This window comes from Equus quagga, chromosome 8, assembly GCF_021613505.1.
Source record: "Equus quagga isolate Etosha38 chromosome 8, UCLA_HA_Equagga_1.0, whole genome shotgun sequence".
In the NCBI taxonomy this organism is placed as follows: Eukaryota; Metazoa; Chordata; class Mammalia; order Perissodactyla; family Equidae; genus Equus; species Equus quagga.
This window is the reverse complement of record NC_060274.1, coordinates 74,897,514-74,924,120: the sequence shown is the minus strand read 5'-3', so window position 1 is coordinate 74,924,120 and position 26,607 is coordinate 74,897,514.

Below are 26,607 nucleotides of genomic sequence, written 5' to 3'. Positions count from 1 at the left end.
CTGAATGATAGCATATTTAAATACAAGGATATGTATTTGATGCTTTTGTCTCCACATATAACTGCCTTTTCTCACTGTTGGTATGAATCCGTATTCTTTTTTTAGAAGTGTCTTCCTCCCTCTAGAAAAACGATAAAATTCCCTTGGGATATTCATAAATAAGCAAAAAAAATTTTTTTAATTTCAAGGGATTTTGTACATAATGTAACTTTTCTGCTTGTTACCACCTCCATCCTTGTAATTGAACAGCTTGATAAAAGTGAAAATTAAACTTTCTCAAAAAAGCATAAAAATACCAATCACTTATTAAAACCTTTTCCCTTTTATGTGCCCCACGGGACCACATTGGCTCACAGAGTCTGCTAATCTATGGCATACAGGACCCTTCTTTTTCCTCGAACCTGATGGTGATGCCTGGGGGGGAATAAAAACAGTTTCTAATTTTTGAAGAGTAAATGTTAGGAGTTGAACTATAGATTTGATCATTTGCTCTTAGCAATTTTAGTTACTGACTAGCCCATCATCACATGTAGGTAGTGGCAGAGCAGAGAAACCAAAGAGAGAAAACATTGTAAAATGAATGCGTCAACTGGCATTAATAGTGCTGGGCAGGCCCTACTTTCCCTTCCAAAGCGCCAGAATGACTTAAGAGGGCCTTTTCACATTGGCGCACACGTGAGGACACCCTCACTGGACAGGAACTCCTGCTTATGCAGAAAGGATTCTGGAGATTTTCCTTTGACTGTTGCACCTCTGTGCCAGCAAACACCAAACCTCGAGGGGAAAACTTGCAGCTTGATTGCACTTTGTACAGATGCGAATGTTGGGATAACTGAATTGGAAGCCCAAATAGGGGTATTCAGATTTTATGGGTGCCCGCTTACTTAGAGTCTCATTTTTCAGGAAAATACCAGGCTGAGTTTATGTGGTCCTCAAAGTGAGGCAAAGGCGTCTGCACAGGCCACTGAATTGCATTCAAAAGGAGTGGGGACACCAAGGCTGATGCATAGTGCCCCACTGGGGATTTTACTCCCAGATTATCATTTTGAGATTATGGCCAAAGGCAGTTAAATCACGTAAGAAAGTGTGGGCACTACTGAGAGAATGCGAAAATGTTTGGAAGGAGCCTTGGGAGACTGAAGCTATGTGAATGGGATTCACCACTTGTTTTGTTATTGTTGTTTTTTTTTTTTTTGCTGAAGCCTAACTAAGAGCCGTGGTGGGAATCACAAAGGGAACAGTGACTGACGTTTGAGAACCACCAGGCCCCTTTACAGCCGATGCCTCCTGAAATGACTACCATCAGATAATATCCACTACAGGCCTCTTATTTAGATTTATAGAAATGGAAAGTCTTTCAGGGACCACCTAATACACTACATTTTCAGTTTAAAAAATAGAATACAGTTCGATATTGTGGAAAACATAGCTTATATACTAAAATAAATAGATTGCAGGCCTAGCTTTCACTAACTAGCCTTGTGATGAGGAAATTTAACCACTTTGTGTCTCACTTACCCTATAAGAAATTAATATAAAAATAGGTGAGCAAGCCATTTCAAATTACAAATACATTACTGTCATTAAAGTTGTGATAGTTCTGTGAACCTGAGAGAGTAGAATCTTTGATATCATTTAGGCTTCCTGAGATATTTCAACAGTATAATTTATTATTAAATCTTTTTTTTTTAAGAGTGGCACCTGAGCTAACATCTGTTGCCAATCTTCTTTTTTTTCTTCTTCTTCTTCTCCCCAAAGCCCCCTAGTATATAGTTGTACATTCTAGTTGTGAGTGCTTCTGGTTGTGCTACATGGGACGCTGCCTCAGCATGGCTTAATGAGCAGTGCCCAGGACCTGACCCAGCAAAACCCCAGGCCGCTGAAGCGGAGCACAGGAAGTTAAGGACTCAGCCACGGGCCGGCCCCCTACTATTAAATTGTAATATCTACTGGCAAGATGGGATCTTAAATTAGGCCCTGAATGGAAACAGCTTTATACCACCACCATTAAAGCCTGAAATACGGGACCCCAGTCCAAAGGATGAGTCAAAAATATCCTTGATGCACTGAGCTAAGCAGGCAGAGCTGAGGAAACACTCCCTGCTGAAGCGTACCTGCAGGGCCCTGGCGCACATTATCGTTAGATATGGTGGAGAAAGTATGACTCTATCCTGAAGCTTTCTAAGCTCAACACAGTATCTAAAACAAACAAGAGAAGTTTCGGCAAGGGTGTCCTTGCCCACAGTAACCGATATACTTCAGTTATGGAAAATTTCTTTTAACTATAAGCAGTTTTTACCTTAACTCTAACTTCACTTCCCCTGTGACAGGAGGTATCTACATTAAAAAGCAAACAAACCAGCAACAAACTTTAGTGACTTCATGACTTCTCATCGACACTCTCGGGAAAATAGAAGTTGATGAGGAGGGGAAGTGGTAGGTGATAGACTTTCTTGCAGATTTGTTATCTGAACTATTGGAAAAGATTAAGATGCTCTGACACATAGTGTCTTCTGATGATGAAATCTGTCACGATCAGCCCAATTCAGACTCATATTTAATGAATAAAGACAAGACTGTCAGGATGTGGGTTCCAAAGGCTATAATTTCAAAGGTGAAAGTCTCTTTCTGGTGTGGGGTTTGGGGAGCCATCAGGAACTCAGAGAGAAATTAGTCAAAATACATGTGTGGGCAAGACTGGAAAAGAAGTTTTATGAATAGTAAAAAGCTTTCCAAGGATTACAGCACATATGCAAAAGCTCTCTGTTGCTAAAGGGTGTGTGTGGTCCAGCCTGAGAATGCGACGAAGTTCACCAAGCCCCAGTGTGGGGAGTGTTAGCAGATAAAGTGGCCTCTTTTGAGGTCTGGACCCAAACAAACAACACTTTGGTTCCAAGACTGGCCCTTAAATTATTTGACATATGTAAACTTCCAATATAAAGCTGGTTGATATAACTTGATTGTAGTACATTTTTACTTTAGGGAGAAAATTAGGGGCCAAGGCTGAAATCTAGGAGGGTGATTGGAAATAAGTGACCTATTTTTAAATATTGGGCCTATTTTAGACCCGATTCTGTAGAAAAGAGAGCCAGTGAAAGCTTATGTTGGAATATATCCTTAGTGAGTGCAATCCCAGGGAGGCAGGAGTGAGGGAAATAGGAAATGAGGAAGAGAAGGAGGGAGGGCAGGTACAAGGAAGTGCATTGCAGAGCTGGCCACATTTGATATCAAGAGCAACTGACTGCTCTGTCTCACAGGGCCATTTTCTGAGAGGCCACATGATCTACTGCCTTTAGGAAAGTCCTTCTGAGGGGACAAAGGAGGAGAATTTATCTGACAATTCCCATTTCCCATGGGTCAAAGATTTCATCCCACAGGGTATTAACTCTTCACAGGATATTAACTCTTCACAGGATATTAACTCCACATGTCGAGGGTGCACACACTTGATCATTAAGAGGATCCCCAACTTCTCAGCTTTAGTAGCAATTGAGAAGCTGGAAAGGAGGGAAGAGGCACGTGCTGTGGGCATGAGGCAGGGCATTGTGGACTTGTGCCATGGAAGCTAATGCAAAAACAAGTGGCCAAGGGTCCTGGAGGTAGGTGCTGCCAAGAGAACCTGAAGTAGCAAGGATGAGTCCTGACGCAGAGAGTGACTGGTGCCTGGGCAGTACAGGCCTTGAATGCTTGGCCCCTCAACATGAGTCAAGACAAAATTCACTTAACACTCGGTTTAGAGAGAGACTCATAATAAGAGGGGTTATCTTTGGTTCTACTTTAGGCAACAGGACACATATCAAGGTCCTTGTTCTTCTCCTCGGGAGCAGATGAGCACCCAATTTTCTTGGTATACTATTAGGATGGATTTGATGGAAAGTAACTGACAACTCAAGCCGGTGTAACATTAAGGAAATGTATTAACTCGGAGAAGAGGAAGTCCAGAAGTGGGTGGATTCAGCAGTTGAATCATGTTCAAGCTCTCTGCTTTCAAATAGGCTACCATCTGCCCAGATTTCTTTCTTCCTTCCTTCCTTTTTTTTTTTTTTGAGAAACAAACAGTCATATGTAATATGTTCCAATATCATAGATTTTTCCTGTTTCTCTTTATGCAACAGCCTCGGCACCCTAAGTTACAAAAATCAACTGTTTTGTCAGCTGTTTTACAGCTTCATAAGAAAAGTCGCCAATTTCTCAGCTAGAAAAATTAGTTGGGTTCTCATTTATTCCTTCCCTATATTTTCCACTCACTCAAATCCACATTTTTTTGTTTTTTTTTTTTAAAGATTTTATATTTTTCTCCCCAAAGCCCCCCGGTACATAGTTGTATATTCTTCGTTGTGGGTCCTTCTAGTTGTGGCATGTGGGACGCCGCCTCAGCGTGGTTCGATGAGCAGTGCCATGTCCGTGCCCAGGATTCGAACCAATGAAACACTGGGCCGCCTGCAGCGGAGCACGTGAACTTAACCACTCGGCCACGGGGCCAGCCCCTCAAATCCACGTTTTACATTCCCTTATTTACCATGCCTCCTCTTCCTGTATCATATTCTGTACTTTTTAGAAATCTTGGTGGCAGACAATGGTGAAAATGTGGCTAACTTAAGTAGAAGTTGAATCTATTAAAAGTCTATCTAGGCTGACAGAATCTATGAGAGAGCTAAAAAAACAACTGGGTAGAAACCATGACAAGTAAAGCACAGGCAAAATCCTGCTACAGGACGGTCTGCTTAGGACATCACTGCTGGAAGCATTACCACCCTACGCCTGGCTCCATACGGCTCGACCCATTGTCCCTGCCAAGCCCCTCCCCAAGGTGAACCACTTCACCCATCCACTGGGTAATGATTTCTCATCATTATTCTTTGCTGAAAATCATAAAAAGCTTACAATACTTGCATTTCAGAAGTAGAGACTTTTATAATTGAATTGATTTTTTCAGTCCCTATTGTCTCTAAAGACCTGGTTTTTCAAATAATGAATCTTAAACATTATCCAATAGTAAACTTAATTATTATGTGAGCTGTTTCCCTGTTGGAATTTCACTACAAATGATTGATGTTTTCTCCCCATTGGTTTTGCTTCAGTTTTAATCAAATATAATCAGATAATTTGAATTTTCTGCCAGAGTATTTGGCATGTTTTCTGGCAACTAAATGAATAAGTTTATTGAGCGTGCATAGCTTGAAATTTTCTGGTGATAGTGTTTTATTGATTTGCTCTTTTGTAATTAAATCAAATAAGCTAACATTTCTAGAACCCAAGCGGAGAGAACATGACTTAAACATTTATTGGACTGGATTTGTTATTTTGTGAAATTGTGCTGATGGACATGCTGGACCATGGAAGATGAGATATGAAATGTAATAAACCTCACATATTATCCACAAACAACATCTACTTTTATCTAAGCTGTCCAGATTTTTTAGCACCAGTTGAGGAGGAAAAGCCCTGAGTAATGGTGGCTTATATTACCAGTACACGTGTGATTGCAGTTAGAAAAAAATGAATTCTTTTCAGCCTAGAGAGTCTTTCCTTCGAAGATCCTCAAAACTGTGACTACTTTTTGCAGATGTTTTCAGTGTATTTAGTCAAAGCAAAACAGAAGTCAATCAAAAACTTTAATTTTGGAAATGGGATCTATAAGACATAAATGAACAAAACATTTGACTGACTTTTTGATCCTTAAGTCAGCATTTTAGATGTCATGTTGAACTGGTCAAAATTTTTCTTAAATACTATATACCTCCATTGAGATTTGTTAGGAGCTTTCAGAAGGAAGAAACCAGGATAAAGAGGGCCATAAAGAATTGATTGTATTCACAAAGTTAGTTAACAGAATCAATGACTAGATTATTTTGCTTTTCATAATGTGTAAGAAAACAATCCCCAGCAGGCCCTTTGTAATAATCACAGAGTTGCATAAGATAGGCTGTTCACTGACTTGATTCTGCTAAAATTGCATTTGGGAAATTCAATCTAAATAACCCTGGAAACATAGTCTCTTTTTTCTAACCAAGGCAAAAAAACCAGGGCTTGAAGAGTGATGTCTTGAAACCTGATGTTATTTATACATGAAATATTTATCAACGGTGTCACTGTATGGTTGGTGATCCTGTCCTAGGGCAAAATGGCAGGAGCTTGTCCTCTTTCAACCAGGATGGCAGCTCTGGAGGAACAAAACAGAGCTACTTGAAGAGCGCTCATGACTCTTTATGAGCATTGCTAAATGAGCCCTTCTGGAAAGGCTGTTTAGCTCCTGGAGATACTTCAAAAGAACCCGTGGAAACCTGAGGAATGCAGGTTTCCTCCACAGACTTTAAAGGGCTGTGGGAACCACCTGAGTTTCTCAGGCTGAAGTGTGTTCTATACTTGGCAGTATTGAAACTAGCTGAATCAGATCCATGACAGACTCACTGAGTCTGTGGCTCTTGACCTTGTAAAGATTGGGTTCTCCCTTTCAAATGTAATCTTAGTTGAAAGGTACAGATTGGGGGTGACCTGTGATTTTCAGGTTTCTTTTTGATCTTCCGCCCCCCCCCCCTCATTTGCTGCCCTGCCACATGTGCGTTCCAGCACAGCAACTGTCCCTGTACCTTCCCTAGAGAGGGCCCACCTGCTCTCTGCCAGCCGCCCCTTTGAAGTGACAGGCTTCCTTTCACAGGGCGCCCCCATCCCTCATCCTACCCTCCCCCCCACCGCCCCTTCCTGTCCCGTTAAACACACACACTAGATTGAGCTCCTACTTCAGACTGGAGAATCTGATTCGATCTTTTTACAATTCGCCTTCCCAGGGAAAAGCATACCACAGTTTTTAATGATTTTTATAACCAATAGGAATGATACCATTAAGCAAATATTACTCAGTGCCATTATTAAATTGGCCTCTGCTCTATATAGTGACTTGAGGGTAATTATAAGTACAAACAACTGCCACATTATGATCCATCACAGAGTATTTCTTGGCATTTTTTCTTTAAGTTATAAGAACTCTATTGTGAAGTTCATATGGACTCACCCATAATTTTCAAATTATTTTAATCATTTATCCAATAATTGAATCATTTAGCAAATGGCTGGCAGTGTACCTATTTTTTTTTTTAAAGATTTTATTTATTTTTTTTCCTTTTTCTCCCCAAAGCCCCCCGGTACATAGTTGTATATTCTTCGTTGTGGGTTCTTCTAGTTGTGGCATGTGGGACGCTGCCTCAGCGTGGTTTGATGAGCAGTGCCATGTCTGTGCCCAGGATTCGAACCAACGAAACACTGGGCCACCTGCAGCGGAGCGCACGAACTTAAACACTCGGCCACGGGGCCAGCCCCTGTACCTATTGTTTTGAATGTTTTTTTGGAACAATAATCAATAATGATTGATTACTTGATCTGTGGATTATTTATTGGCAATTATTTAACAGCAAAACAAACAAAATCTTGGTTTCTCCACTTCTGAGTGGCAACCGGAAAATAAAACCCCAAATTAAATTTTTAAAAAAGGACCCCTCTCATTAATTTAATCAGTATCATTACAGAATGCAGAGTGGAATAATGCTGAAGATGTTTTCATCTTGGAGCCTCCAACATTACTTTACATTTTAAAGCATGTTCCAATTAAGGGATAACAGGATGGAGTCTTGCTTGATTTCGCTGGCTTGGGACAGTTTTCTTAACCTCTAAGAGCCTCAATTTCCTCATCTATAAAGTCAGGAAATGATCACTCCCTTGTAGGGTTGAATGAGAATAGTACTCTAAAAGTATTGGAGGCTGCTTCACAAGCAGGAATCCTGGAACTACCTACATGGAAGAATGGAGGGTGACTGACCCATGCTGACTTCCTCTTCCTGGGGGATTAACTGGAAATCTATGAATCAGACATTTCTCCAGTACCTTCCAGTGAGCCACGCTCTTCAGGCTCCCGTCTTCCTTCTCCTAAGCTGATTTCTTACACACTGCCTAGCCTTAGGCACCTGACTTAGCAATTCCTATTCCCCAAGCCACAGGTTTTTAAAAGATTGCATTTGCCACATTCCCAGGGCAAGTTTATGATATTTTTTCCCCACCAGCCATTTTGACCAAACTAACACCTTCATGTTTGGAGGTCCCCACCCTGGCCACTCAACAATGAAGATGTCTAGATTGAGAGAGACTCAAGAGGGCTCAGAGAAGACTTGGAGATGCAAGTATTTAAAGGACATGCAAAGAGACACAAGGGAATCAGAATTTAAAAAATCACAAAGGCAGCTGAAAGAAAAGCACAAAACTCAAGGTTACCAAGTTTATGTTAGTCTGCTCGTGGTGGAAACACAGTAATTTCTCTTATGATTAACATACTAACAAAGGTCATGAGATGCATTCAATATCAGCACTGTAAAAGTTAAGGATAAATGTGCTTTTAGGGACTTTAGGTTTACAGTAAATCTTGAAATTTGTTTGTTTTTTAGGGTCAGAAACATACAGGGTGATACAGTTCCTTTTGTCTATCTCAGTGCAAAGTGCTTTTCCTCTTGACTGGGATGGCTTATGCGAGTCATAACAATGGAAGAGTATCAATTTTGCTTTTACAAGAGAAATAACAGCTGTACATAAGACATGAAGCTGATCAGAACTTAGATCACAAAAGAAAAAAACCCAAAAAACTACAAAGGGCAGTTTGGGCATAATTTGGGATAATTCAATATGGACTTTACATTAGTTGATGCTATTGAATTAACATTGATCAAATCACTTTCCCCTTCTTAACCATAAGCCCAATACATCGAAGGGGCTGGTTTTTGTGGAATAACGTTCACGTTCTATGGATAGATCTGCTAAAGTATTTAGGGGTGAAGGACCATGATTCTGCATCCTACTTGTTTGATTTTTGGAAAGGGAAATGTATTAAAGAGCTGGAACAATTGTGGTAAAATTTAATGAATTTATGAAAGGAGTATATGAGCATTCATTTTACTCTTCTTTTAACTTTTCTGTGGGTTATAATATTTTCATAAATAAGAACAGTGGATAGAGTGATGTTGTTAGAAACCAGCCATTTCGCTGTGGGAGAAAGGAGATATAAAATGGAATGGGGGAAAGCAGGGGAAAGCTGTGTGTTGTTGAATTTCATTGGAAATATTGATACAAACTGATTTTTAACAAAATTACCTCTAGCTCTATCCGTGGAAAGGGCCTAGATCTTGATTTCTAAATACTCTTCTCCAGTAAAAGGGGAACCTGGACTGTTTGGAGAAATAACTGATTCCAGGGCTGGGATGAGTCTGGAACAACTCATTGTAAGAGAAAACAAGGAAGTACTCCAACATTAATAGGACACTGGAGCTGGCTTTTGAAGTGGCACACACTGGCTAAATTTGGAATAATGTTGGCATCAAAAACAGTAATGATGGTTACAGTTTTAGCATATTGAACAGAACAATCCTGAATGTTGGATATTCTGCAGGGCCACATAACCAGACTCAGTGTCATGAAGAACAGAGGGAGGCAGTGAGGCGTCTCTGGGTAAACAGACTGGTAGAAGCACACATCTTTGGATCAGAGATCCCTAGCCTATGGTAGCTAAGCAGAATGGAGATCCAAGTTTGAGCCTTGGCTGTCTCCCCTTGCTTTGGACATGTCCGGCAATGCCTGGTGATCATGGCGGTAAGCTCCTGAAATGAGTATTTGCAAGAGAAAAAAGGTACTTATCCTAAGTATGAGAGAGTCAGAAGACACAGGCCCGGTCTAATAACAAGATTGTGGCTTTGGAGTGGAGGGTGGAACTGAGGATGCCATGATGGCTGTCGTTTGGGGTCTCCTCTCGCCCAGCCCACAAAATTGATTTCATGGGAAAGGGCTGTGAGCAGAGAAGAAAGAGAGGAGTTCACAGAAAGTCTCATGAGACATTAGGGCCTGGGGACTGCTGTGTTTGGGGAACTGTGTATTAGGAGACAGAATCTTGTAGCCCTGTTTTGGTGGATTGGGAACTCTGGTGCCAGCAGTGGTGGCAGTGACAGAATACAAAACAAATGGCATCAACATTGTCTAAGACTCCCCCAGGACTCCAGAAATCATTATGTAGTGGAGTGTGTGTGTGTGTGCGTGTGTGTTGGGGGAGACGTGTGGCAGGAGGTACCTAAAAGGGTCTGTTAATCCTAAGATTACAGGTGGAGATAGACCCAGAGACACCACTTTTCACTTGTATTGGGACCCTCTATTTCATCCTAGATCAGTGCAGTAGTTTGCTTAACAATTTAAGAATAATGTGACTGCACTTAATGCTTGTGAACCACACACTTAACAATGGTTAAGACGGGAAATTTATGTTATGTGTATTTTACCACAACTAAAATTAAAAAAGTAATTGGGAGAAAGGAGGGAGATATAGGTGACTTTTCCTTTTAAGGAAAAAGAGTTACTTAATTTAATAAATCGAACAATGTGAGACAAAGGATAGGCTCCAAGGGATTTCCGTCAGCAGGTTGAATAATAATCCTCTCTGTCTGGGTCATTAGCTCTCCTATCTGGTCATTAATCCCTGTACCTTGAAAAAAGACAAGGACCAACTGCAGTCCTTCAATCCGCTCTCCAGTAGACTATCCAAATCACGCTCACTCGCTGAACCTTCTCCAGACCAGATGTTTGAAAGCTTTTCAGTCCTCTGCATGAAAACCGTCCTTTATCTCCTTGATTTACGACAGCCTTTCATTTGATGATCAAACAAAACCACCAATAATTCTGTTATAGATGTCTCAGAAGGGTCGTAGGAGAATATTTATTCCCGATCGGCTTTTGGCTTTCAGTCCTGCTTCACTCTATCAGCTGCACAGCCTTAGTGCACTATGCACTTTCTTCCACGCTGGAATATTATGCACATTATTGTTCTTTTAAGATCAGCTGTCTGTACAGTGATGTTTGAAATGGCAGTCACTTGGGGTGGAATGCCTCAGGAGCTACACCAGACCACTCATGCACCTTGACCCTGTCAAGTCCTGGGATTCTTCCACTGTCACACGCACTGTGGTGTTAGGAAAGGATTTCTATTTTACCTACTCAACCCAGTAAGGAGGTTGGGGAAATGTAATTTTTGTGTGGTGAGAAATAAAATGATTGTATGTTGTTTTACGATCTGTATTTTCTTTTCAAAGAAAGATAATAAAAAGTACATCTTTTCTTTAGAATGAGAAAAGTTGTTAGAGGACTCAACAATAAGATTGAAGTGTTTGGAGAGAAATGCACATTTAGAAATATAACTTGCTATTTCGACTTGATTTTTCCTGCCTGGCTATAGGAATAGCACCTCACAAAGCAATTGGGAGGTCTCATCATTTTAGTCTTCCCAAAGACTGAATTGTATAGCCCAGGCAGCAATTGATTGGAAAACACTTGGCTTGATTTTGGATGAAGCCACAGATTAGTGAGTATTTATTCTTAGGCTGTCGGAAAAAAGGTGGTTACAGTACTGTTAACTATAAAGAAGAATATACATAATTTTGAGGGTATGAGAAAACCTACACTCTCTCCAGAATAGCTTTCTCATCCATTGTCAGGTGCCTGAAATAATGTTATTATTACTTTTTCGTTTCTATAGTTTAAGGCCTTATGCACAAATGTCTCTGGAAGGATTTTTAAGCCACTTTTTCTAAGTGTGGGACTAGCTGTTTTAAAACCACCTAGGATACTTGTTAAAATGCAGAATTGGTACCAAACTCTCTGAATCAAAAATTTTGGGATCTACCTTTTTTTTTTTGATGAGGAAGATTGACTCTGAGCTAACATTCATTGTCAAGCTTCCTCTTTTTGCTTGAGGAAGATTGTTGCTGAGCTAACATCTGTGCCAATCTTCCTCTACATTTTTGTATGTGGGACACCACCACAGCATGGCTTGATGAGTGGTGTGTAGGTCTGTGCCCAAGATCCAAACCTGTGAACCCTGGGCCACCAAAGCAGAGCACGTGAACTTAACTGCTATGCCACCAGTCGGCCCCTGGGGATCTACATTTTAACAAGCCCCCAGGTCATTTGTTTTCCCACCAAAGATTGATCTCACTGTTTTAATCTATAATTAGTTATTTTGACGTAATTGTGCTGTTATGCTGAAGGCAAAGGTTGTGGGGAGCAGGTCTAGAGGGTATTCAGAAGGAGAGGGGTGGGAAGGAAGGGGCAACTCTCAAGAGGGAAAGATTCACTAAAGCAGAGAGGCTGTTAGGAGAGATACTTGTTCTATTTCACGGTTTGATCCCTGAATCTGAGATTTAGAAGGGTCTTGAGGGTGTTTCAGAGCTTGCAATACAGGAGAATTAAAGAACAAAATAAGAATTCACACCATAACAACCTGGGAGGAACAGAGTAGAAACAGTGCAGGAATGATAGCTTGAAACTCTTAGAAACAATACAAGACATCACAAAGTGAAAGACGACTTAAAACCTCATAAAAACAACATTTTTACATCCCCCCAAAGAAGACCTAGAATGCAAATGACAAAAAGATCAAAATATAAATGCATCCTTCTCAAAAACACGACAGAAAAATTATGAAAGAATCTAATATGTATTGTAAACCTACTATGTACCAGGAACTTGCACAAATTTATCTGATTTAACCCTTGCAACTGCCCTACAGGCCCTCATTTTTATGATGAGATTGGAAAAAGGAAAAAACTCAGGATCAGAAAGTTTAAGTACCTTCCTTGGTATGATAGTCAGATGGGTGTTTGACTTGAGAGTCCATGTTCTTTTACCACTGAGCACACCCACACGGTTATCTGAGTCTTCTAAGCACTCAGCAGAACTGCATTTCGCAGAACCTCTGCGCTGAGTCAGCAGAATGACTCAGTTTACCGAACACTCGGACAGTGGACATAAGTGTTCCACTTCCAGGCCTGGCCTAAAAAAAAATCCTTCTAGGAATACTCCTCTCTTTCCTTTCCCTCTTCTTGCTGACTGGAATGGAGATGTGGCAAAGGGCAACGGTGGAGCCTACAGGCTAAAGATGGCAGAGCCTCGGCAGCCTGGGGGCCTAGTGATTATGTAGCAGCTGACCTGCATAAGTGAAGGACAGCTTCCTCATGTACTTGAACCATGAGACATTTAGACCTATTGATCACAATTGTTATGCTGTCATAACCAACGCTCATGTGAAGAAATCTTATGGCACCTCTAAAACTCCAGGGAGAAATGACCAAATGATATATAAACAAGCTGTTTATTTAATAGGAAACATGCCCAATAAATCAACGTACAGAGACATATTCCACCTAGAGAATAGTTAAGGAATTGTAAATTACAATGTGAGATCTGCTGACAAGACTGTGGAGACCAACATACATTCACACCACACCAAGGGATTATATATTGGTACAATCTTTTTTGGAGGAAATTTAGGGAATATTTATTGAGAGGCATTGTAACATTCATTCTTTTTGAATTGAAACCTAGTCCTTGATATTAATCCTAAATTATTATTTGAGATAAAATCATTGGTATAGAGTTGTATTTGTGATAACAAATAAACAAACCCCAAATAAAAAAATGGTGTATCAGTCAGGGTTCTCCAGAGAAACAGAACCAATAGGATATGTGTGTATGTTTATGTGTGTGTGAGAGAGACCCAGAAAATAGCAGCAAACCGAGTCCAAAGTAGTCTGCTGGCAGAATTCTTTCCTTTTCTGGGGAGACTGGTCTTTTTCTATGAAGGTCTTCAACTGATTGGTTGAGGCCCACCCACATATGGAGAGTGATCTGCTTTACTCAAAGTCTACTGATTTAAATGTTAATCTCATCTAGAAAATGCCTTTGCAGAAACATCTGGATAATTGACCAAAAATCTGGGTACCATGGCCTAGCCAAGTTGACACAAAATTAATCATCACAACTAGTATAGTTAAATATCAAGAAAAACAGAGAAATGGTTTATCAAATTATGACAATCAGGGGCAGGCTGGTAGCACAGAGATTAAGTTCATGTTTTGGTGGCCTGGTGTTCACTGGTTTGGATCCTGAGCGCGGACCCACGCACTGCTTATCAAGCCCTGCTGTGACAGGCGTCCCACATGTAAAAATAGACAAAGAAGGGCACAGATGTTAGCTCAGGGCCAATCTTCCTCAGCAAAAAGAGGAGGATTGGCGGTGGATGTTAGCTTGGGGCTAATCTTCTTAAAAAAATTATGGCAATCAATTTACTGGAATATCATAGTCATTCAAAATTATGAATGTGAAAACTATATAGAAACATGGAAAATGTCATTTTCTCATTTCATGGAAGCTCATTGAATGCTCTGATTGCCAAGTTGTGTGTGTGAGGATGGACAAGCCACAGCTCCTTGTTTTAAGAAGTTCACAGCCCAGTGAGATGGGCATCCTGGGAGACAGTGTTTGGGGAGTGGGCTGTGCAGATTGCAGTGGGGATTGGTGACAGATGAAGCTGAGGGGGCAGGCAAAGATCAGCTCACAAAGGACTAGAAGATGAATGTGTTCCTGAGGCCTTTGGGCTTTATCCTGTAGCCACAGGGAACCGCCGAAGTGTGTTTAAAGAGAATGGCTTTGCCTTTATCGAAGAAAATTTTGGTAACAAGACAGGGATTGGTGTGAAACAAGGCCTAAGGCCAAAAGACTAATTAAATAGGCCTGGGAGGAATGAATTGAGCCTGAATTGAAGTGGTGGAAAAATAGAATGGAGGGAAGAAATTCCAGGGAAATATATCAGAAGCAGAATCAATGTATTTGATGACAGATTAGCTATTCAGGCTAAAGGAGAGAAAAAACATCAGAATAAACTCTGAGATTTCTGCCTTGTTGCTTTCCAAGAAAGATACAGAACAGAGGAGGAAAAGCAATCTGGTGGGAGGGGAAAATGAGATTTTTGAGTCCACTTTTGAATATGGTTCATGTGCTTTGGGACAACTACAGTCAGAGTCCAGTTAGAAAACAGGAACCAAACCAATTATTGTAGCAGAAAAAAATGAATATAAGGGATTAGTTAAACACGAGAAAGTTAATATGGGACACTTAGGTAACACAGAGCTGGTAAGGCAGGGAGAAGGTTCCATCCTGGGGCTGAGGGAGCAAAGGGAAGAAATTGGGGTTTTTAGACCTAGACGTTTGGAAGAGATGCTCTGGGGAGTCAGGAGGGAGCTGGGGAATGAGGATGAGGCTGGACTGAAGGGCTGAAAGGAGGTGTCGACTGGAAGGGTGCTGCTGGGGTGAAAGGCTACTGCTGGGGCGAGGCTGACAGGATAGGAAGGGAACAGCGGAGCGCTGACTGCCCTCCTCCTCCAGCCTGGCCGTCTCTCTCAAACACCTCCTATTTGCAGAGTCTAACCCACTAGTGGAGAAGAAACGCAGTTTGCATAGTAAAAGTCCCAGCATCACAGACTACAGAGTACAGAAGGATGAGTTCGAAGAGGAAAAAATAACTTACTTCAGAAAACTTAATATTAGAAAGAAGAAAGGGAGAAATTCAGTGAAAGTCAATGATGGATCAACTTTATCCATCTCACAAGTTAGAAACAGACACCAAATTAAAGAAAGGAGAAGAAAACAATATGAAAGAGCAGTAACTAATGAAATTGAGAACCAATGTAGAATAGAGAAAATTAAAGCCAAAAGTTGTTTTACAAAAAATAAACTAGCAAAATTGATCTACTTCATAAGACGGATCATGAATAAAAGAGAGAACTCGGCAACATTCACCAGTATCTTGGCTGAAGAAAGGATATTACTACACATTCTATCAGCGTTAAAGAGAGAAAGAGGATATCAAGAGCAACTTGATCCAATGCATTGAAATCCCCTGAAATTGAAAATTAAAGGAAATGCATCTTTGATGTGCCAAGCTTGGAGGTCAAAGCCTGCTAAATCAGGGCTGCTCCGTCATTCCAGAAGGAACCCTCTGATTTTTGAAAATCTAAGTCAGCTGTGGTACCTTGGATTCTTCTGAGATGAGCAAATGCTCATTAACCGGACTAGCAAGACGTTCGTTGTGTTTTATTCATACAGTGACCAAACTTGCCACACATCAAGGCCTGATGAGTGGTCCCACGTCCGCACCCAGGATCTGAACCGGCGAAACCCTGGGCCACCGAAGTGGAGTGCAAGAACTTAACCAATCGACCACGGGGCCTGCCCCTGTTTTTATTTTTTAAACTTTATTGTAGATAAGTTCTGGCATCAAAAGTATAAAGAATAAAAAGTATAAACTCATGCATCTACTACCCAGACTAGGGCAAACAAAATTATTAGTGTAGTTGAAATAGTTCTTTGTGTTACTCCTTTGTCTCATAATCCTCCTCTCTCCTCCAGGGGTACCCATTTCTTCAATCAGGTGTTCATCACTGCATGAACTTCTTAGGACTTCATATATATCTCTCGAGTACTTAATTCTTTAATACTTTTAACATATATATTACACTATGTACTATATATATATCTATTTACTACTTAATCCCTTAATACTTTATATATATAATATAGTATAATACAGTATATATATATATATACACATATACTATACACTTAGGAATATATATACCCCTAAGTGGTGTGTGTGTGTGTACAGTATAGCTTTTCATTTTAAAATTTTTATATAAATGGTCTCATACAGCCTATATTCTTTTGTTATTTGCTTTTTGGTCAAGTTTATATTGATGTCATACTGATTCATTTGTTTTCACTGTTGCCTAATATTCCATTGCATTAATATATTACTATTAATCAATTTTCCTGTTAATGAGTATTAGTTTATATTAACTAGTAAGATAAATATTTGCTGAAAAAAGAAAAACCATGTTACCATGTTTTTGGTTGAGGTGAACAAGCTATTGTTTTCTAATGAGTATATATTGAAAAAAGTCAGGCCTTTGTCTTCAGTAAACAATGTGATTGGGACCTGGGTTGAGAGTAAATTTATGGTGCTGTTCTTTATTCTAGCATTTTAATGACCTCATGTCTACTTCCATCTCCTTCATGGTTAGGAACATTATTCCAAAACCTACTCTCTCTGTCTGTCTCTCTCTTAATTGAAATATAATTCACATACCGTAAAATTCACTGTTTAGAGCATAAAATTCAGTGGTTTTTAGTGTACTTACAAAGTTATGCAACCATCACTATTTAATTCTATAACACTTCACCATCCTAAAAGGAAACCCCATACCCATTAGCAGTCACTCTGATTCTGCCTTAACCCTGGTCCTTGAAAATTACTAATTTACTTTCTGTCTATATGATTTGTGAATATTTTCTCCCATTCTGTGAGTTGTCTTCCCACTTTCTTGATAGTGCCCTTTGAAGCACAGAATTTTTAAAATTTTGAAAAAGTCAATTTATGTTTTTTTCCCCTTTCATGACTTGTGCTTTGATGTCATATCTTAGAAACCATTACTTAATTCAAAGTCACAAAGATTTACACCTATGTTTTCTTCTAAGAGTTTTATAGTGCTAACTCTTACATTTAGGTCTTACAGTTTGATCCATTTTGAATTAATTTTTTATATGGTGTGAAATAGGGGTCCAAATTCCTTCTTTTGTATGTGGATAACAGTTGTCCCAGAACAATTATTTAAAACATTCTTCTCCTTCACTGAATTGTCTTGGCACCCTTGTCAAAAACCAATTGATCCTACATATATGGATTTATTTCTGAATTCTCAATTTTATTCCATTAATCTTTATGTCTATCCTTATGCCAATAACACATACTGTGATTATTGTAGCTTTTTAGTAAGTTTTGAAACTGAGAAGTGTGAGACCTACAACTTTGTTCTTCTTTTTCAAGATAGCTTTGGCTAGTCTGGATCCCTTGCATGTCTATATGAATTTTAGGGTTAGCTTGTCAATTTCTGCAAAAAAGACAGCTGAGGTTTTTATAGGAATTGTGTTGAATTTGTGGAGTATTACTATCTTAAGTTTAGCAGATCTTCACGATATCTTCCCGTCCATGAACTTAGGATATTGCTACTTAGTTAGGTCTTTTTCAATTTCCAACGATATTTTGTAGTTTTCAGTGTACAAGCTCAGCAATTCTTTTGTTAAGTTTAGTCCTAAGTATTTTATTGTTTTTGATTCTATTGTAAATGGAGTTGTTTTCTTAATTGAACTTTTGTATTATTCATTGCTAATGAGCACATTCTATTTTGTCCAAGAATCAACTTTCAATTTGATTGAAATAGCCCTAAAAAATTCATGCTCAAGTATGGCTTAAAATAAAGAAGATTGTTGTGACATGAAGAATTTGGAGGGAACATTAAGGCCATATAGGTAATTTTTTTGTAACTGCTCAAAATTTGAACTCATACTCCTGAAATTGAGTTTAATCTCTTTAGAGGAGGTGGAGCTTTTTCATATTCACAGTAAGTTATCAGTGAGATATTCGTGCCAGTGCATATTAAGAGACGCACACAAAAGCATTCATTTCCAAAAGGACCGTTTTGGAAAATACCTTATTCTTCAGACTTCAGTCACTGTAGTTCTCAAGTTTGGTTCTTAACTTTCCTTTTGTCCACATCGTCAGAATGCTATAAGGTTTAAATTGCTTCTGTACAGTATGCTCTGTAAAATATATTTTAGCTATCCCCTGAGGATAGGTCCATGTCTCAGGGATACTTATGTGTCTCTCATGAATTTTTACAGTTTCCAAAAGTGCCTATAAAGTGCCTTAGATCACCAAAAAGGATTCCACTAATCCAACTTATCCTGTCTCTAACCAACCGATATGCTTTCAATTCCTTTTATTTCCAGGTTGAAGCATCAGAATTTCCAGCTATTTATTATGCCAAGATCACTTCATCAACTTCTGAAAAGACAAAAGGCAACTTTGATTAAGATTTTCCCTACAGCACGGCCATGAACAAAAATTGTCAGTTTTACTTACGTTGGGATAAACAGTTGCGGCGCACAGACAGCATTCCGCAGCGTCCCACTCAAAGCTACAACTGTTAGGCAGCACTGCCCTCTTGTGGGGAAGTTCGACAATGACAGGCTTGAAAAAGTCCCTGCGTGCTGCTGTTGCCTGCCGGTTTATAATAAAACTAGCCTAATTGGAATCTAAATTTTGTGAACCATCAATTTTTACCACAGGTATCCATTGCAGGTTCACAGAACCCCTGATATTCAGTTTTGTGTGTGTGAGGAAGATTGGTCCTGAGCTAACATCTGTGGCAATCTTCCTCTATTTTATGTGAGACACTGCCACAGCGTGGCTTGATGAGTGGTGCAATGTCCACGCCCAGGACCCGAAACCGCAAACCCTGGGCCCCTGAAGCAGAGTCAAGGAACTTAACCACTACGCCACCACGTCTGGACATTTAATTTTTATCTTAAAAGAACAAGAACATTTCAGGTGTTCTAGTAATCATGATCTTCCTTGCCCCCCTCAACAAGTAAGTTAATGTTTCTGAGATTTCTAAAACCTCAACATGTTTCACCAAACGAGTATAATTAAACAGTATCAAGTATGGGTTTTCCTTAGTAACGACTGCTTCATGAGAGCAGGAAATTGACCATATGGATGCAAGCAGGAAAATCCACGTAGATTGCCAGTTTCTTTCAGAGATGCTGCCTATCCTTTTTGTGGGTGAGAAACCAGAGATCCAAAGACGCGCAAAAATTATGAAAGCACGTGATTCAGAGTCCTTGTCTCTTGTGTGTTGGTCCAGCCCTGTTATTGCTACAGGACTTGCAGGATGGAATTCCTTAAAGGCAGCAGCTGCTTGCGTAATATTTCCATCAACTCGATGGCAGCATAATGGTGAACATTGAACGTGGAAATTATCTCACACATAAAATTTGACTCTCATTTTTAATCTCTATTCTCTGAACCTTATCCTTCCTCCCTTTGAAAACGTTGATCTTTTGAAAGAAGCAAGGCATAAGAAAGTCAGAAGAGTTAAGCAAGGAAGTAGTGAGAGGGACATTCTGCGGCGGTTTGTACCCACTCAAGGCAAAAAATGGAAATTAAAGGTATGGACTGCAGAGGCATGCTGCTCCCTGTTTTGCTTTCTTGCTTTCCCGCTCTGTCTCCTCTCCGCCCCGCCATTTTTACGTAGCTGGCGGAAATGTGTTTTTACAATTGTCAGTTGACATAATTGCATCATCTTTCCCCAAGATTGACCGTATTTGTTTGCTTTACCTCGTTTTCCTACTCTATCTCCCAATACCCAGGCTGGTGAAAAGTCACACTTACAAGCGCTGGTTGAAATTTATGTATGACTGGATCAGAAATTGGGATTTGGGTCAATGATCTTCTATGCTGAACCTTATGTTAAGGCCCTAATGCCGAGTTCTCTCCTGAGCTTCATTTTACTTATTTATTCACTCAGTGGTGTGTGTTGAGAATCATTTCTAGGGCTGCTGCTCGTGGTCATGGCTACTTGGCAGGCCGAAATAAACACCATCCTTGTTCTCACAGAGTTTACAGTCTAGGAGAAGGAGCTCATGTCTGATGGCCTGTTTGGATGTCTGTCACCTTAAGTTCAGTGAGTTCAAGTCTAGACTCAGTAGCCTGCACCCAGAAATCCAAGCTAGGGACTCAGGAGTCATCCTAGGCATCTCCGTTCTCCCACTATCCTTTAGTTACTACATCCTGTTGAATTTCTGTTACCACTGCCTTGTCCATAGACATGTGCAATTTGTGTGCTGCACAAGAATCCTGGGCGAGAGGGTGAGTGGGGCTGAAAGCCACGACCCAGCCCTGCACCAAGCATGAGTCTGCCTCAGCTGGGAGGAAGGGCAGTCTTTCTTTTCACAAAAGGGTTCTTCTTCTCAAGCTGTGTGCCTGCAGGGCTGTGTTGCTTAGAGGGGGCCTTTCCTCTAATTCCTCTGTCCGCAGAGGGTGACTCGATGACTTTTTCTGATTGGTACAAATGTCTCTTAAGAGTAGTGGCCAGCTCTCCAGGCTAGTTCAATTACATCCTAACTATTCACCTTGCTTACTTCTCTCTTCCAATCTACCCTCACATGCAGCTGGTCAGGATGATTTTTATAAAACTCAAAACTGACCATGGTGTGCCCTGCCTAAAATCCTTTTTTTTCCCTTCCATTGTTCTCAGGAAAAGATAAAAATTGCTTTGAAAGCATATAAGGCAATTCCTAATATGGTGCCGGCTTCACTGCTACCAGAGCTGCATTTCATACCCCACTGTTGAGTCCCGTGGATCTCTTCTCAGTCCCTCAATGCTCCATGTTGTCTTGGCCTCTGTCCTTGTTATGGACTGATGTTTGTGTCCCCCCCTAATTCATATGTTGAAGCCCTACCCCCCAATGTGATGGTATCAGGGGCAGGGCCTTTGGGAGGTAATCAGGTTGAGATGAGTTCTTAAGGGTTGAACCTCTGTGATGGGATTAGTGCCCTTAGAATGAGAGACATGAGACAGATCTCTCCCTCTCGCTCTCCACCAGGTGAGGATACAGCAAGAAGACAACCACCCACATGCCAGGAAGAGGGCTCTCTCCAGGAACCAAAGGGCCTGCACCTTCATCTTGGACTCACCAGCCTCCAGAACTGTGAGAAAAAAATTTTTTGTTGTTTAAGCCACCTAGCCTGTGATATTTTGTTATGGCAGGTTGAGCAGACTAATACAGTCCCTTCCAGTGCTTTTCCCTGCACCTTGAAGAGTCACATGCCTTGTTCTCTTAGCTCACTTCTCCTCATCTTTCAAGATCTTGTCCACATATGACTTTGCCCCTAGCGTTAATTATCCTTTTAATGTCGTTGACTTCCTGTGTACTCCTTGGAACATCATGGGTGCTCAGAAAATGTGTATCAAATGAATTCATTGACTCTATGTTAAAAATGTTAGAAAAATCTACTCCTGTTTCTTTGGAGTTCCTTCCAGAGAGAGAAGGTCACATCAAGGATGATTGTTCCAATGGAAAAATTTGTGGTACAAATAACCAAACCAATCAAATGAAAGGCGTTTGATGGGTGTGTGCAGGTGGGCAGAGGCAGGGATAGAATCCCCAGCAGACAGGCTGAGCATCTGCTCAGATCACCAGCAGGTGGGGACATACAAACAAATAGAAAAAAATTTGGAATAAAAATTGGTATTTCAGGAAATGCATTACATTATCATCATGGTAAGAGTCTGAACTTTGTTGAACTTCCTTTTACTTCAGAGTTTGGGTCTTTAAAATAAATATGATATTACATATGGTGCTGGAGTGAGAAGCACCATCTCTAAGCTCAGGACTTCTGAAGAGCTTCAGCGAGCCCTGGGAAGATGTTGCATCAATTCTTGGTTCGAATTTAATTTTTGGCTTCCAATAAGTCTTCTGTCAGTTTCTGAGCTCATTTGGCAGGGGAAAATATCATGATTCTGGAATAAAACTTGAAGAGGTTGGAGCTTGAGAGGACAGGCATGTAAGGACATGCCTTATATTAAGGCAGAATATTTGCTTCAAGCACCAGGCTTTGCGGGTGACTGGTGAGAATTCAGGGACAAAGTCTCAGTGCAGAGGAGGGGAAAGTCTTCCTCAGCTGGTCACCTCCATTCAGCTCCTTCTGTTACTCTGGGGGCCGATGTGATTGGCCTTCCTCTTCCCACACACCCCTTGGGCAGAAAGTTGCCCTTCCTGACTTACTGTCTTTATTCAAGACTGTTCTGGAGGCACATTCCAACCTGATTCTACCTTTGTAAAGAATTTAATGGGTGACTCTACAGTAAGAGTTAAGGCCCAGAAATCTCTAAAGATGGCCTTCATTGAAAGGATTTCTGTTCCTTTGGGGGAGAAAAAGGCCCAAATTAAGACAAGTAGGGAGATGTGAGATCAGAGGAAAATAACAGGGAAAGTTAACAGACTCAATCATGACATAAATCAAAGATGGAGGTATTTCAGTTAGAGAACAGAGGGAGAATTCAACCCCATGGACAGAAAGAAAACACGGAAAGACAGCTTGTTAAATTAAATTTGCTGCTGTTTATCAACTTGAATATCTTCATCTTCCATTTTATTGACAGAGATTTCTCTCTGGTGAACTCACTTTGGTGATTAAGAAAGGCTGGGCAGTTTTCATCCTCTGGCCTTGTCTGGGATGAGAGCTCTCTGGGACACCCATCATTGTTTGGACTGCTTCGTTTGAGTGATGCAAGACCCAAGTGGCAACCTGCAACAGCGCTGGCCTTTGTGAATGCCTCGGGCCTTGTTCTAGACAATATTTCTTTTTAGGCTAAGGGGTGGCAGGCTGCCCACACCGCTTTATTCCCAGGACCAAATGAAACCTTCCTTAAGTGTTACTACATGTTAATAAACATAGTCAGTGAAACCCACTTAAAAAGAATGACCTGTTTATGAAAGAAAGCTTTTGAAAGATAGAGTATTTTTCCCTGTGGGCCAAAGCTTAGGCAGAAAAACAAAGAGCTCTTTCAAAGGTTTAAAACATGATGGAGGATGGATTCTGACTTTCTAAGTACAAAAATAATGATACTTTTAGCTCCAACCTGCCTTGCTCCAGGGAGCTGTAAATATACTTTACAGGCACAGGTTGAGCCTTTCCAACTTTCTACCTCAAATGCTATTCAAACTCGTTAAGGTGGAGGGATGTTAGCCTGAACTTAAATACTGAGAAACTGAGGCAATAGAAACCGAAGTGATTTGTCTAATGCCACCAAATAACTTACAGGTGAAGTCAAGACTAGAACAGGCCGAGACTGAATGCTTCTCTGACATAAGAACACCTCCTGATACGAGGCCTAGCTGCCTTCTTTTTCTCTCATTATCTTCCCCTTTTCTCTTTCCTCTTTGTCTTCCATCTTGTTTCATTGATTCTTAGCTTTTCCCAATGAGTAGGGTGCAACATGAGTGTTGGCACTTCCATCAGAAAGCCTGTGTTGGTCCAGGAGGCGAAGGACCCACAGTTTTTATTAACAAGCTTGTTCAACTTGTTGTTATTTCTATGAACAATAAGTTATTTCTAAAGTGTTTCTAGAAATACTACTCTAGAGTAGCACATTTTATATATTTTTTAATCTTCAGCATTTGATGGGCATTTTTCTAAAAAACTTGTGCCTAAATAGTTCTTAATTCCCCCCTGTGATTAGGCTGCCAGCTATCAAATGTACATTTATTCACTCATTCATTAATATTTCTATTCGACAATTATTTATTTTGAACTTACTTTTGGCACAGTACTGTGCTTTTCAATAAATGTTGTAGAGCACATCAAAAATAGTTTTTTCTTAGATTTTTTATAAGAAACCTATTTAAGGAATGGGAACTGATGTCTGGTTAGTCTACTTTCCCCGATTAGAGAATTGCAAGTTAGCTTAATGGAAATAAGTGTCACTTTGAGTGACCAACCATTATTGATGTAAAGTCTAATACTATTTTGAAATATATTAATGTGCTTTCTCTTGTGCATGCCTAGGTAGAAAACCTTCCTCAATTCGACCAAGTACCCCATTGTCTTGGAAGATTAGGTTTCTAGAGACGCTTAAGAATAGGAAAGAATAAATGCTTAGGCTTGACACAAGAATAGGACTAAAATAAATTCCAGAGAAAATAACTGTTAAAGCTTTCTACATATTTGAAAGAATTTCTTGAGTGTATTTTAAAAAGATTTTGCAGACAAATAAAAACTAATACAGAAAATATATATTGACAAAAAAACTTGAAACTTGTATGTGAATGTTCATAGCAGCACTGTCTATCTTATCCAAAAGGTGGAAACAACCCAAATGTCCACTAATGGATAAATTGATAAAGAAAATGTGGTATATCCATATATGGGAGTGTTATTTAGCCGTAAAAGGGAATGAAGTACTGATAGATATTATAACATGGGTGAACCTCGAAAACATTATGCTAAGTGAAAAAAGCCAGACACAAAAGGCCATATATTGTATAATTCTGTTTATATGAAATGTCCAGAATAGGTAAATCCATAGAGACAGAAGATATATTATTGGTTGCCAGGGGATGAGGGAAGGAGAGAATGGAGAGTATCTTCTAATGGGGAAGGGATTTCTTTTGGGGTGATGAAAAGACTCTAGAATTAGACAGTGGAGATGGTTGCACAATCTTGTGAATATACTTTAAAAAATCACTGAATTGCACACTTTAAAAGGGTGAACTTTTATAGCATATGAATTACATTTCAATAGTAATAATAACTACAGCACCAAAAACAACAACAAAACCAAATAGCAAAAACCGCAACAACAAACTTGAAAACAGAATAGATGAGGTGTTAGGTCAGGGGCCTTGATGTCCTCCTAGACCTAGGAGGACCCTTGATCCCACCCTTGGAGAAGGGCACCAGCTTTGACTGCTCAGCCCTGCGTGAAGGAGCATGGTGGAATCCAAGATGCCAGCAGAGCGTTTGTTCTTGTGAGGGGGCACTTGAGGCTGCTCAACGGCATCTGCCTGCAAGCCTCACCTGTATCTTCTGACAGGAAAAATTCCTGTTTATTCTTCAAGACTTTGCTCAGTCCGTCCAACAACCTCCCACCCCCTTTAAAAAATCAGGACACTTGAAAGTGACCACCTCTTGACAAGACAAAAATGAAACGACCAAAATAAAGCGTGTGGGAACATAGATACCCAGAGGAGATAGAAGCAGTGTGCAAAGAAAAGTCCTAGGTGTAGGAGGGACTTAATATAGTCTGCCTGATACCCTCTCCCTGTCTGAGGCAGGAGAGTGATGAAACCTGTCCCCAGGCTGTGACCATTGAATTGACATCTGCCGGAGAAGTGCATCTCTTGATTCAGTATTGCTTCTGAGCCCGGTGTGCTGGGTGCTCTGAGCTACGTTGTTTGCTAAGGAGGCTTGGCTTTTCTTCTTCTAGCCAACTCTCTGTTACTGGTTTTTCCAAGACTGTTACTCCTTTGACCTCAGCCTTCACCCTCAGTAGCTTTGTGACACAGGAGTACAGTAGAAAGAGTTGAGATTAGAAATCAGAAACATTGATTGTAAAACAACTTTTTATCATGAGTGAGACCTGGACTGGAGCCTCCCAACCATAGTGATGAATGAGTTGTAAATGGTACTTCAAATTGTTGGTCTCTCCCACTGTTGGGTCCCTCAGAGCCCCAGTTGTTGAAGCCCCTGAGCAGAGCACCTTTGACTGACAGCTGGCTTGTCCAGGCCACCTCAGAGAGCAGACCCAGCAGTGTGAGGCCCACAGTTTCTCAGGAGGTGAGCAAAGTCAGCTACCTCAGCATTGATGGCTCCTCTGTCAACACTGTGTACCATTAATAGGGGCTCTGCCTCCAGGACATCTTCAGCAGCAAGGGACAGGCGGAACCATGCCCGTCATGGGCAATTGGGCCATAGCCTCCATGAGGAGGGTAGTTCACGTCCCAAGTGTCCAAATATGTACAGAGCTCAGCCCCAGCTGTGGATGGTCAGGGGTGGGGCCTATGGTGCTAGGATGGGCATTTTGGGTAGGACTCCTAAGGCGCTGATCCACATAACAGTCCCTAATGACTCTCTTCCTGGGTATGGCACTTCAGTCCCATTTTGGCTGATGGGCCATTTTAATAGGATTCAAGCTCACTGTAGGATGACTCTTCTAATAACACATCCACCTTTTGCAAGTTAGAGCTTTATCTCTATCTGGAAATACTTGATGTAGAGAGGTTCTATTGGATTCAAAGCCAGTTTGCATTATTATGAAGAAATTGAATATTTCTCTGTCAATGAAAGAAAGG